The sequence below is a fragment of the Tachypleus tridentatus genome, chromosome 9 (assembly GCF_004210375.1).
Source record: "Tachypleus tridentatus isolate NWPU-2018 chromosome 9, ASM421037v1, whole genome shotgun sequence".
NCBI lineage: Eukaryota > Metazoa > Arthropoda > Merostomata > Xiphosura > Limulidae > Tachypleus > Tachypleus tridentatus.
The window spans coordinates 95813981-95826941 of NC_134833.1; positions in this window are offsets into that span (position 1 = coordinate 95813981).

The following is a 12961-nucleotide window of genomic DNA, read 5'->3' on the forward strand; positions in this document are numbered from 1 at the left end:
CCATTGAATACTAAAATGACGTCACAGTTTTCCTTGACATGAATAAAACATGCTCATCCTATGAATCACGAGAGGAGTTATTCACCCTGTAAACTACAACATGGCATGCCATATTAACTTCAAAAGCAAGAAATAAAAATATTTGCTATTCTTAATTTTGGGTTGAAACAGAACACTTTTGGGGATACTATGCAAGTACGTTTAGTAAGTAACACATTAAATCGACTATTTTAATCTTTAGTTCTTTCCAATTTATAAATTTAGTTGTGCATGTCTTACAGAGATAAATAGTACTACCAAGTTTCAATAGACAAATGATGTTAGTAGGGTTCTATAGATGTATTGCGTTACTAAAGTTCTATAAGAATATGGTATTATTTGGAGTATTGTGTGTTTTACAAAATCACGTGCTGTTACTATGTTTCTATGGGAAGAGAGTGTTAGCACGGTTCTACAGTGGGATATTGTTAGTATCTTAAAGTACAATAATATTTAATTGTAGGGATCATGATAAAACAGAATGACGGTCATAAAAAATAGCCATTTAAAACCACCTTTAAAATGTCTGAATATTAGCAACCCAAGAGTTGGTGGTGGATGGTGATGACTAGCTGCTAAATTAAATATATATAGGGCAGATAGCCCTCGTTTAGATTACACAAAATTAAAAAAAATAAATGTTCAAAGTTTTCATTTATATGTTATACTATATTACTAGGTGGATTGTGTTTTTAAGGTTTAGTGCTGATAGAGCAGAAGATATTTCAATAAATGGATACTTCGACAGGATGATGAACATATCATAGGCTGTGTGAAAATGTGATTATCTCATCAACTTGGTAGCACAAATTTAATTATATGCTCTAAAAATTACAATTTTTTAAGAAAACAAATATTATAGCACAGGAATATGTATTAATTATTATCTAATATAATATTTGAACAAACCAAATATTGTAGTCAATTGTTTATTTTACATACTTTTACAATTATTTGTCCTGAAAGGATTTTATCATATATGAAATATCATTTTTATAAATGTTGAAGAACATGGTGTAGCTGAGTGTGTTTTCAAGTATCGGCATATTACACATTTAATGTACTGATTACAGTTTTACTTCTATATTTAATTTCAAGATATGATTTTTGCATTTCCCTGTTTTATATGCAAAATAATTATAGGATGTAGCTGGGAAGAAACACAGGAATAAAAAGAAAACTGATGGATTATGGCAGTGGTATACATGTGGCTGGATGTTAGGTGACTAGGAAAACTGCTAGCTGCGGTCTTGTAGATCAGGTAGGAACTTTGTGTTGATCTTGGGTTCACACCTGAAGCCCATTAATGATAGAGAAAAACGTGGTCTGGATGGTGAAACAACTGGCTGTTCTTCTTCGTTGAGTTGTTCTTCGCTGGTCTTGGATGCTTTGTTTCTTCTTGTAATTTTGATTTGTGTTTTCTGAGTGATGGTAGTCTGTTTTTCTGTTTGAGCTGACGCGTCGATAGTTAACTTTTTAACGGCCTGAGTATGGTTGGTAGTTGAATTCCGTGAAACTGGAACTGAAGTCTGGCATGATCTGTTACTTTTCTTCCTTGGATTGGTAAATCTTAGCGTCTTGTTACCGGGAGTTGTCGTCTTCTGGGTCGAGTTTTCTGTATCTGCTTTCGTGTTCTTTCTACTGGTTCTGGACTCAGCGGTATTTCCGTAGTTTCTCGTTGGAAGTTGTTCGTTGGTTGTCTATATTGTCTGGGCACTTGGAAGTAGGACTGAACTGTACAATGTATTTAAGTCGAACCCGCGAACCTCACAATGACTACCGAGCTGACTGACCGCCTGGGCATCGCTGGGACAATAATGTATGCTAGTTACAACACAAGTAATTGCAAGTTTCTCGAAAAATACTTAAACAATCACAAATATATTATATTCCTGTTAAATCTCATCAAAAGGCAAACACGTTGTGATATAATATTTACAAACACGTCTATTAAATAAAAACACCTAAACAAAAACTAGCAATACAATTCGAGTAGAGTATTCAGTCCGTTGAAATCGCTCCTTTTGTGTTCTAATTATACAAGAAAATACAATATTTTTAATATCTATGATAAGAGAATATATTGTTCTTTTACCATAAAGCACCAGCATTTTATTAGAGGGCGGTGATAATCTGAAATTTCATGGGTTAATGAGGGCCACAAACACAGGTCTAATGAACCCTGTTGTAAAATCGAGGCTGGGACTAAAGGGAGCGGAAGGGGTGATGTAGGGCGCGTCTGGATCCGAGCGGCCTGAACCTGTCGTTAACTATACAATAAACGTACATTATGGTCAGCGGCTTTGGCAGCTAAGGAGAGTAAGGCGTTCGACAATAAAACCGGCTAGACAAATGGCGTAGGAAAACCGCACAATATACACATAAGATTGATGCAGCTACAAGCTACAAATCGCCTGCCAGATCTAGATCACAGGAGTTTACGCTTGAGAGTAATATTTTCGAATTTCATGCTCTGTTCAATCTGTTATGATGAAAAGTTTACTTAATCTTACACTGCGTACAAGACGTAGGTAGATTCTGTGATAGTGCTTGCAATCCTTGGATGTATGCTTAGACCTACTGACTGATACTTACGAACTATCGCTTAGATCGAAAAGCTTAGAAGCACGCCTATATTAAAGATGTACATTTCAGCGATTGAAAAAGCCTACATCTAGGTCTAATTACACCTAAAATGAAGGGGGATGTATTCCTCTGTCTCCCCCAGGATCTAGCCTAAAGTTGCCTGTGTTATATGCTTTAGAAATCTTTAACCACTCAAACTTCATTTAAGGTATTATATTGTGTATCTTAGGACAGCTAGTATTGGTATTAACACTTTTACTAATAAAGCAGAGAACAAAGTTTCGACCTTCTTAGGTCATCTTCAAGTTAACTAAAAAGGTCGAAACGTCCCGAGATACATTTTTAATTCAAGAGGGTTTCTCGTATTCACGAAGGTATTATGTTTTGCTATTTTCACGTAATATTGTAGTGTAGAGTTTTGAATACCCTCAGAATTGAATGAAATAGAGTTAATTGGTATTTTGCTTAGAGTATTCGAGATTTTAATGAACATTATGGAGAAATTATTAAAGAATTATTTTGTATATTCATTCATAGATATGTTATGACAAATAAACATCTATTCTTTATGTTATTTTGGACTTTGAGAGAATTCTTTATGTAAACTTATTTGAGTCAGTGACATGTGTGTTTCACGATTGCTTACACTAGTTGTCATATATATTATCACCGGCACACACTACATTTTGTCATTATGTGTCACCTAGTAAAGCAACTATACGTTTACGGACATACAACCTTAAATTTAAACTCTCGATTTTCGTGACGGACAAAGTATATAGAGTTCATTGTACAGCTTTGCACTGAGAAGACAACATTGTCTTTATAGACTTTATTATTTTAAAAAAAAATGTGTCCAGTCGATTATTTTGTTATCATATATTTTATTGTTTATGAAACTCATTTGTTATTACACACTTTAGTTTTTCTGACGCAATGTATCTCATTCGTTTTTTGTTATTATATACTATTAGAATTCCCAATGCTTACTGGAGAGGTTTACATATTTTGGTAATAAAGTTATAAAAACACGACATTTAAAATCCAAATTATTATAAAAGACCTTTTTCTAACCGACGTCTCGATTTTATAGTTTCTTCAAGGCTAGAACATAAAACAGTGTTATGTACTATACTAGCCCTGAAGAAATCATGTATAATGTATTATTTTGTTCTTAGAAACTAATATCTCGGAAACATAGAACGTAATTTGTTGTTTTGATATTAGAAACTCTGTGGTGGTTAAAAAGATCAGAAGATTATTATTCTGGGAATATGAGATATTTTTATTTGATTCATTAAGTACTAATTCTTCTTCATATTTAATACGAACATTAAGTTCGCTGAAGTTCAATGTGATATGACTGAATATTAACAGCTAAACCATAATTCTGGATCCTCCTAATCATGTTCATGTATGTGCATATTAACATGATTATAGTTATCAACTACAAAGCTGCGGTTTAATTTCATCAAGATCTTCATTGTTGCTCCGATAACAACCTATTATTCTGCTGTTTTTTAATATATTAAGTATGTGAAGTATCTTGAAAACTACATTTGTGATAAAAGTGGAGAGAGGAATTTAAATCACATTAGTGTATTATGAATGTTATTACCATACAATGGTGTTTAGGCTTCTCAACTTCGAAGTTAGACAATACTTAGATTATTTGATGCTTCTACAAGTACTACTGTTAACACACTCTGGGATCTAAAACCTTTGTAAAAATTGTTGAATCTGAATGAGCGTTATGATAATGTTTGTCTTCGATGAAACCGTAAATTCAAGAAAATCAAACGATTACTCACTTGCCAACTTCACTTTCTCTTAAAATACTATCTTTTAAATGAAGATACAGATACTTTCTAAATATTACAGTTTCATCTATTTTATTTGACCTGTATTTTGTACGTGAAATAATTTTATTAATACGTTTTTACTTACGCTAAAAGTAAACATGAAGCCAAATCTATTATTCGATTCACCAGCTGTCATTGAATTACGTCGGTTTTCTAAATTCATCCCTCATCACTAACTGTGGATGAGTGTTAATCAAAAGTTAAAGGCTAGGCATCATATACTGACAGAGTATTAACTGCGGGTGTAGCGTGTTGATTGTAATTTGCTCACTATAGTAAACATATGATTTAAAGAATATGCAACATTGATGGTACTATCTTATTCTCCTGACAGGTTATACAAAATAATGAACATCCCTTCCCAACATGCAGCATCACAATGTGCTGTTATCAGTATTTTGGGGGATTTTAAATTATTATAATAATAAGAAAGTATGTTTAAAAGTTATATCTTTCTTTCTATGTCTTGATGTCACCGCACATGATAGTATATTAAGCATTACTGTAACCCATTTGTAGAAATAGAAAATATGTTTGTAATGAGTGTACTATAAATACGTTGTAAAAATAACAGTTACAGATGAAAAATGCTGTGAAATATAGAATTAAAAAGTTAAATATTGACACTTTATTTGAAACTGAATGATGCTAATATTTCTAAATCAAATACAAATTATTAGCCACTCTTCGTTTAGAAATAGAAAAAGTAATTCTGAGAATGATAAATTAAAGGCCAACGAGATCTAGATTTTGAAAACAAATTTGTTTGTAATCAGCAATTTAGAATTGGTTTCCATCCTGAAGAGCACATTAAATAGAGGCGGATGAACTACAAAGTAGATAAAGACACAGAGTCATGTGAACAAATTAGGACACCCTAGGAAAGCCTGTGTATTTTTGTAACATTTTTGGATATATAGATATTTAATCTCAATTTTAACAATACTGAGAGATTATAGGAATATAATTAAACAATTAAAACTGAAAAGACTTTTCAAGATCCTCTGTAAATGTAATTCTACAATAATGTATATTCAAACTGAGGAAAAAGTTAGGATACCCTACATCCTAATAGCTAGTGTTACCCCCTTTGGCTGAAATAACTGCAGTGAGACGCTTCTTATAGCCATCTACCAGTCTCTGACATCTGTCTGAAGAAAGTTTGTCCTACTCCTCAATGCAGAATTCTGTTGCCTGTGAGATATTTGAGGGACTTCTTGCATGTACAGCCCGTTTCATGTCGCCCCACAGCATCTCAATGGGATTAAGATCTTGACTTTGACTCGGCCATTCCAGGACTCTCCATTTCTTAGTTTTCAGCCAGTCCTTGGTGGATTTACTGGTATGTTTTGGGTCATTGTTGTGTTGCAGAGTCCAGTTCCGCTTCAGCTTTAATTTTCGTACAGATGGTCTCACGTGATCCTCAAGCAATCTCTGATACACAGTGGAATTCATGGTGGATTCTATGATTGTGAGCTGTCCAAGTCCTGCTGCAGCAACGCAGTCTCAAACCATGACACTTCCACCTCCATGATTCACAGTTGGTATGAGGTTCTTTTCCTGAAATGCTGTATTTGGTTTACGCCAAACATGTCCTTTGTTCTGATATCCAAATAATTCAATTTTGGACTCATCTGTCCAAAGAACATTATTCCAGAAGTCCTGGACTTTGTCTACATTCTCTCTAGCAAAAGAGTAAGGCAGGAAAAACCCGTCAACCAATAAGAGGGGAGGACTTGGTGATGCTGCTGCTTCGACACAGTTAGCAGAGGCAGGGGAGCGTGCGGCCACTTGAGGCTACCCACCCCACCCCACCCCACCACATCCTCACAGCAGTGGCCGCCGACATCCGACCACTGCCACTTCACGCGAGGAATATCTGGACCAAAGTCTGGCAACATAACGGGGCTGCAAGGTCCCCCACACCTCCCCACTGTCCTCTCTCAATCTGGAGAGACAGGGAAGACCGAGGAAGTCCAACATATTCATGAACGAGCTTGGTGACGGCAGCTTGTCCAATGTCAGGGTCTGCACCTCGGGGGAAGGTGCCAGAACAACCATCAACCCAAGAGCCAGCACCGGGGGTCCCTCAGAACCCCTAGCCTTAGCATCACCAGCATCACCGGAGCCTGCTCGAAGACCAAGTTGTTCCGAGCAAGCCAGATGAGGTACTTGATTGATTGATTAATTTAGTGTTTTATGGCACAAAGCAGCTAGGCTATTTGCATCAAACGTCCGGTAAAAAGGTAAAAATAAATTAAATGTAGTAAAATACAGGAAAGGAAATGAAGGTAAAACAAAACATCCTTGAAAAACAGAAAAAGCATAAAACCAATGTTGACACCTAGTTTAGAATGTTAAGAGAGAAAGCAGAGGAAAAGAAGATGTAAAGTACTTACTCTAGCAAAATGGTAATGATCATAACCCGCCAGGAAGACTAACAGATAAGTTCAAGAACCACCGTCAGTCACCTCAAGTTGGCCTTTCCAGTCCTCGTTCCGGGTTATGTGTCATAGCAGCCATGATCAAAATGTAAATAATAGGAGTTTTAAAAGACATATAGCAAAATCGTAATAATGAGTAGCCAAATGTCCAGTAAAAGGGTAAAGATAAAGTAAATGTAGTAAAATTTGTAAAAGTAAACGAAAATAAAAACAAAACTGCAATTAAAAACAGAAAGTTGCATAAAACCGATGTTGACATCCAATCTGGAAAGTTGTAAAGAACTTCTGTAGCAGAATGGTAATGATCATGACCCGCCAGGAAGACTAACAGGCAAGTACCAGAACCACTGTCAGTCACTTGAAGTTGGTCTTTCCAGTCCTGGTTCCGGGTTATGTGTCATTATGGCCAATACCAAAGGGTAAAAGAATAAACGTTTTAAAAGACATGCAGCAAAATTGGAATAACAACTCGCCAGGACGAATAAGGGTAGTTCAAACGGATAGTTCAAACAGCAGCGTTAGTCACCTGAAGTTGGCCTTTCCAGTCCTGGTGTCGAGTTATTTATTGTTCTGTCCATTTTTCAATGTCAAATTGAACTAGAGAGAATGAAACTGTGAAAATGGAACCACAATTAAAAAGGTGTCATGAATAAATATTCAACACTTAAATGAGATTAAAAAGATTAATAGCCATTAATAAACTAAAAACCTTATCAAGGTGGACAGTGTCACCATCACCAATAACACTGTCCAATGTTACAGATAAACCCTGGGAAAAAACATGTTTAAAATAGTGCCGTCGTTGAGAATCGTAACGATGGCAAGAAAGTAAAATGTGGCTTATAGTGATTTGAGTGTTACACAAACTACACACTGGTGTAACAGTTCCAGATAAAAGAAAACGATGATTTAAAAAACTGTGACCAATGCGTAGTCTAGTTAGAACAACTTCCTCCTTCCGAACTTTACGGAAACTAGATGGCCAAAGCCCAATATAGGATTTTATTTGAAAAAGCTTGTTGTCGCGTTGCTCACTCCAAGTGGACTGCCAGGTGGCACGAAGCCGAGCCTTGAATACAAGACCATAGTCCATGTACGGAATAGGCACAGTGGTGATAGTGCCGTAGCAGATAGATTTAGCTGCTGTGTCTGCAAGCTCGTTCCCGCGAATACCAACATGGCCTGGTATCTAGAAAAACTGGAGAGAAGTAGCAGTTAATGAGAAATGGGCCAGTTGGTTTTGAATATCAGCGAGAACGGTGCGAGCCAACGTGTAGCGATTCCAGGGCCAGTATAGAATGAAGCGAGTCAGTATAAATAGTGCAGTTGGAGTACTGCTCAGCTTCAATATGATCCAGGGCAAGAGATATGGCATGCAGTTCAGCAGTGAACACAGAAGTTGCAGAGGGGATTCTGCGCGCAACCACCGAACCGCAGCAAACCATAGCAGAGCCCACTGAATTACCTGATTTGCAACCATCTGTATAAATAGGAACGGAATGATTGTTTGAAAGATGTTCATTAAATATATGACGGTACTTCCAATCTAGAGTATCTGCCCGTTTTAGATGACTGAAAGAAAGTCACATTTGGGAGCTGTAATAAGCCATGGTGGGATGGGCTGACCTGTGGAATCTGCAATGTTATCCAAGGACAGACCCAAGTCATCCAATTGTGCCTGGATGCAAAGGCCAAACGGAGCAATGGCAGATCGTCTGTTCTGAAAACGTACAGCCCACTGAGGAAAGAAAACACATCCCCAGGTGAGGTGCTTTGTTAAGGAACGAAGTTTCGAAGAATATAGTAAAGATAGTTGCAAACGGCGAAGGTGCAGAGAAGGTTCATGAGATTCAACGTATAAGCTTTAAACTGGAGAGGTGCGGAAAGCCCCAGTGCAGAGTCGAAATCCTTGGTGATGAATGGGGTCCAGCATCTTTAAGGCCAAGGGTCTGGCAGAGCCATAGATAATGGATCCATAGTAGAGTTTTGATCGAATAAGAGCGCGATATACCTTTAACATAAAACATCGATCTGCTCCCCAACTGGTAGAAGAGAGGACACGGAGGATGTTCAGTGCTCTTGTGCATTTGACCCACAGCTGCTTTAAGTGTGGTATAAAGGTCAGCTTACGGTCAAAGATAAGCCTCAAGAACTTGGTTTCAGGGACCACTGGCAGCGAAACTTCACCGATATGAAGTTCAGGATCAGGGTGAACACCCCGTTGGCAGCAAAACTGCATGCAAACGGTTTTAGAGAGAGAGAGAAATTAAAGCCGTTTGCCATAGTCCACTTCAGTACACGATTGAGGGCAGTTTGTAGTTGCTGCTCAATATATCTCATGTTCGACGACTGACATGAGATGTGAAAGTCGTCGACATATAGCCCATTCGCAATAGTGAGAGGGAGTTGTTCAGTGATAGCATTTATCTTTATACTGAAAAGTGTGACACTCAAAACAAAGCCCTGAGGGACTCCAAGTTCCTGTACAAAAGAACGGGAAAGTGTCCAACCCACACGAACTTGGAATCTCCTGTCCATTAATTTTTTTTTAATAAATATGGGTAAATGGCCACGTAACCTATATGTATGAAGGTCTCGCAAAATGCCATACCTCCATGTTGTGTCATTAGCCTTCTCAATGTCAAAGAATATTGATACAAGATGTTGGCGTTTGAGAAATGCTTCTCTGATTGATGTTTCAAGACGAATTAGGTGATCTGTAGTGGAGTGCTGTCGTCGGAACCCACACTGGGTGGGCGAGAGGAGGTTGTTTGATTCGAGGAACCAAACAAGACGAGCATTAACCATCCTTTCTAAGGTCTTACAGAGACAGCTCGTTGAAGTAATCGGATGGTAGTTTGAAGGAATCTTGGGATCTTTCCCTGGCTTAGAGAAAGGTAAAATAATAGCCTGGCGCCAGACATCAGGAAAAACATTCCCCTGCCAGATCCGGTTGAAAACAATCAGAAGGACATCAAGAGAAGCAGGAGATAGATGATGCAGCATGTCAGTGTACATCATCAGGTCTAACAGATGTTCCGCCTGACCGATGAAGTGCCATTTTAAGTTCCACCAATGTAAAGGGACAATTATAATCAAACAGACAGTCAGTTTGAAAGGAAAGAGGTGAACGCTCTGCCCGAGTCTTGATGGTTAAGAAGGTGGAGGAAAAAGCAGAAGTGCTAGATACCTGGCAAAAGCTTTCACCTAGAGTATCAGCTATGCTCCGGAAATCAGCCACCTCCTGACCATCAGAGAGTAAGATCGAGAGAAGGACAGAATTGTAGTGCCCACTGACTTTTCGAATCCTGTCCCATATGACCTTGTAACTGGTGGTAGAAGATATGTTAGTTGTGAACTTAATCCAAGATTCCTTCTGGCTTTGACGTCTTACGCACTTAGCATGTGCACGGGCCTGTTGGAAAGCGACGCGGTTTGAAAGTGTGGGATATTTACGGAAAGTATCCCAGGCCCGTTTTTGAGCCTTCCGTGCTAAGTGGCAAGCGAGATTCCACCACGGACGAGGATATTGTGGAAAACGTGTCGAGGTTTTAGGAATACACTGAGCAGCTGCTTGTATAATACAGCCAGTTACCACTGCCACACAGTCGTCTATTGAAAGCTGATTCACGATGGCAGGATCAAGTTCTGCGAGAGCAGTGAAAGTGGATTAGTCTGCCTGATCCAGCTTCCACCGGGGCACGCGGGTAGGGTGGCATCGACCACGGCCAGTCTCCCTCAAAAGTATAGGAAAATGATCACTGCCTAGTGGATTATTGTCAACCCTCCATGAAAAATTGGAGAATAATGAAGGGGAGCAAACTGAGAAATCAATAGCGGTAAAGGACTGACTAGGTGCATGAAAATAAGTGGAAGTACCAGTATTGAAAAGATTGTGATCAGAGAGCATTCCCTCTACAGAGAGACCCCTCTCATCAATAACAGCACTTCCCCAGAGGGGATGATGTCCATTAAAGTCCCCCAGGAGAAGAAAGGGAGACGGCAAATGTTCAACGAGAGCATCAAGGTCTGATTGTCCAGGGGACAGGTAGAGAGAACAAACAGTGATGGTATAACCCAAGGAAACACGGATGGCTACGGCCTCCAAGGGTGTGTTGAGTGACAAAGACAGGGTGGGCACATGCTGATCAACCAATAGTGCCACCCCTCCATGTACTCGACCATCACATAGCCTGTCATTTCTGTACAGAGAAAACTGCCGAATGGTGACTGCATCAGTAGGTTTTAGAAATGTTTCTTGTAAGGAAAGACATACAGGATGGTTGAAAGCAATCAGTGTTTTGATATCATCCAGATTAGAATGTAAACCTCGACAGTTCCATTGTATCAACTTGGCCATTTTTAATGACGGGTAGGCAAAGTGGCTGGAGAATCCTTCTGTTTACGACCAGGTCTTTTTTCCTTACTGTCCTTATTTAGAGGTGGTCTGTCAACCTCCATGGATCCTGCCCTGGGTTGATTGGGCAGGCCTTTGTTATTGGAAGGGAATTCCAGTGACTGGACCCATCAGCCAATCAGAGGGGAGGACTTAGTGATGTTGCTGCTTCGACAAAGTGGATGGAGGCAGGGGAGCGTGCGGCCTGTTGAGTCCACCCGACCCTACCCCCTCTTTGCAGCAGTGGCCGCCGACATCCGACCACTGCCACTTCACGCGAGGAACATCCGGAGTAAAGTCCAACAACATAACGGGGCTGCAAGGCTCCTGCACCTCGCCACTGTCCTCACTCAATCTGGAGAGACAGGGAAGACCGGGAAAGTCAAACATATTCATGAACGAGCTTGGTGATGGCAGCTTGTCCAATGTCGGGGTCTGCAGCTCGGGGGAATGTGCCAGAACAACCACAATCCACAGAGCCAGTGCTGAGGGTCCCTCAGAACCCCTAGCCTCAGCATCACCAGCAGTGGAAGTTAGGGGTTCCTCGGAGTCCCCGACCACCCACACTGACCCATCCCAAACAGGGGGACCCTCCCCAACACTTACAGGGGCAGATGGATCTTGGGCGCCCACACAGCCCCCAACCCCCACACCACCCGACAGGGAGGCCAGAGGCCCCACGGAGACAAGAGTCACCTCGGGGCCAGCCGGACCAACCTGAACCCCTACAAGGGCTCCATCCAAACCCGGGCCCGAAGAATGGGCTGAAACCCCCTCAGAGGCCCCCTCCACCATAACAGCACCTGAAGCACCACCCTCCACTACAGAGGATACAGCCTCCACGTCCTAGGTGGGCAAGACATGGACCCCCTCAGAGGACCGTGACACACCCTCCCCAGACGCTGCAGCCGTCGGGACAGGCGCCCCTCGGGGGCCCCACCCACAACTGCCTACAGACGACGCGGGAGGAAGTGCTGCCGCTTCCGCTCACTTTTCCCTTGCTTTCTTGGGCCGCGCAACTGTCGGCGTCTCCGCAGCCACTGAGGCATACATCGCCACACGCCTCGGACACTGCGAGGGCGTTTGGCCACCACAACAAATACTGCACTTAGCACACGTACCATCGACGTGCCCATACGTCAGTCATATCTCGCACTGCAGGATCTGACATTCGGCCAATAGGTGGCCCTCTTGACCACAACGGTGACACAATCGATGCATTCCCGGGTAATTGCACATGACAGACAGAAGAAGGGAAAGACACTGGGTTCGGACACACGGGATGCCCAAATCACCCCTACGATGCGGCAACAACAAGGAGCACTGAGACACTGCATTATGCTTGCTGCCCCACAGGAAGGCAAAGACATGGCATTCGATGGTTCGAGCAGTGCAGTCATCAAGAGGAAGGACGGCCCTCAGGTACCAGACCAAGGGGAGGATCCTCCTCTGCACCACCTCTGCCCTGTCAAACAGGTTGACAGGACAGTAGCGGTAATCGTGCACAGCCTTACCACTCCCTCCCAAGCAGCCCCAGGGCCCGCGAAAAACCGAACCCCAAAGCAGGTGATCAGGGAGGGGGTCCAATCCAGACTAAACGGGGAGTTGGCAGATGAAACCCATTTGCCAAAGCC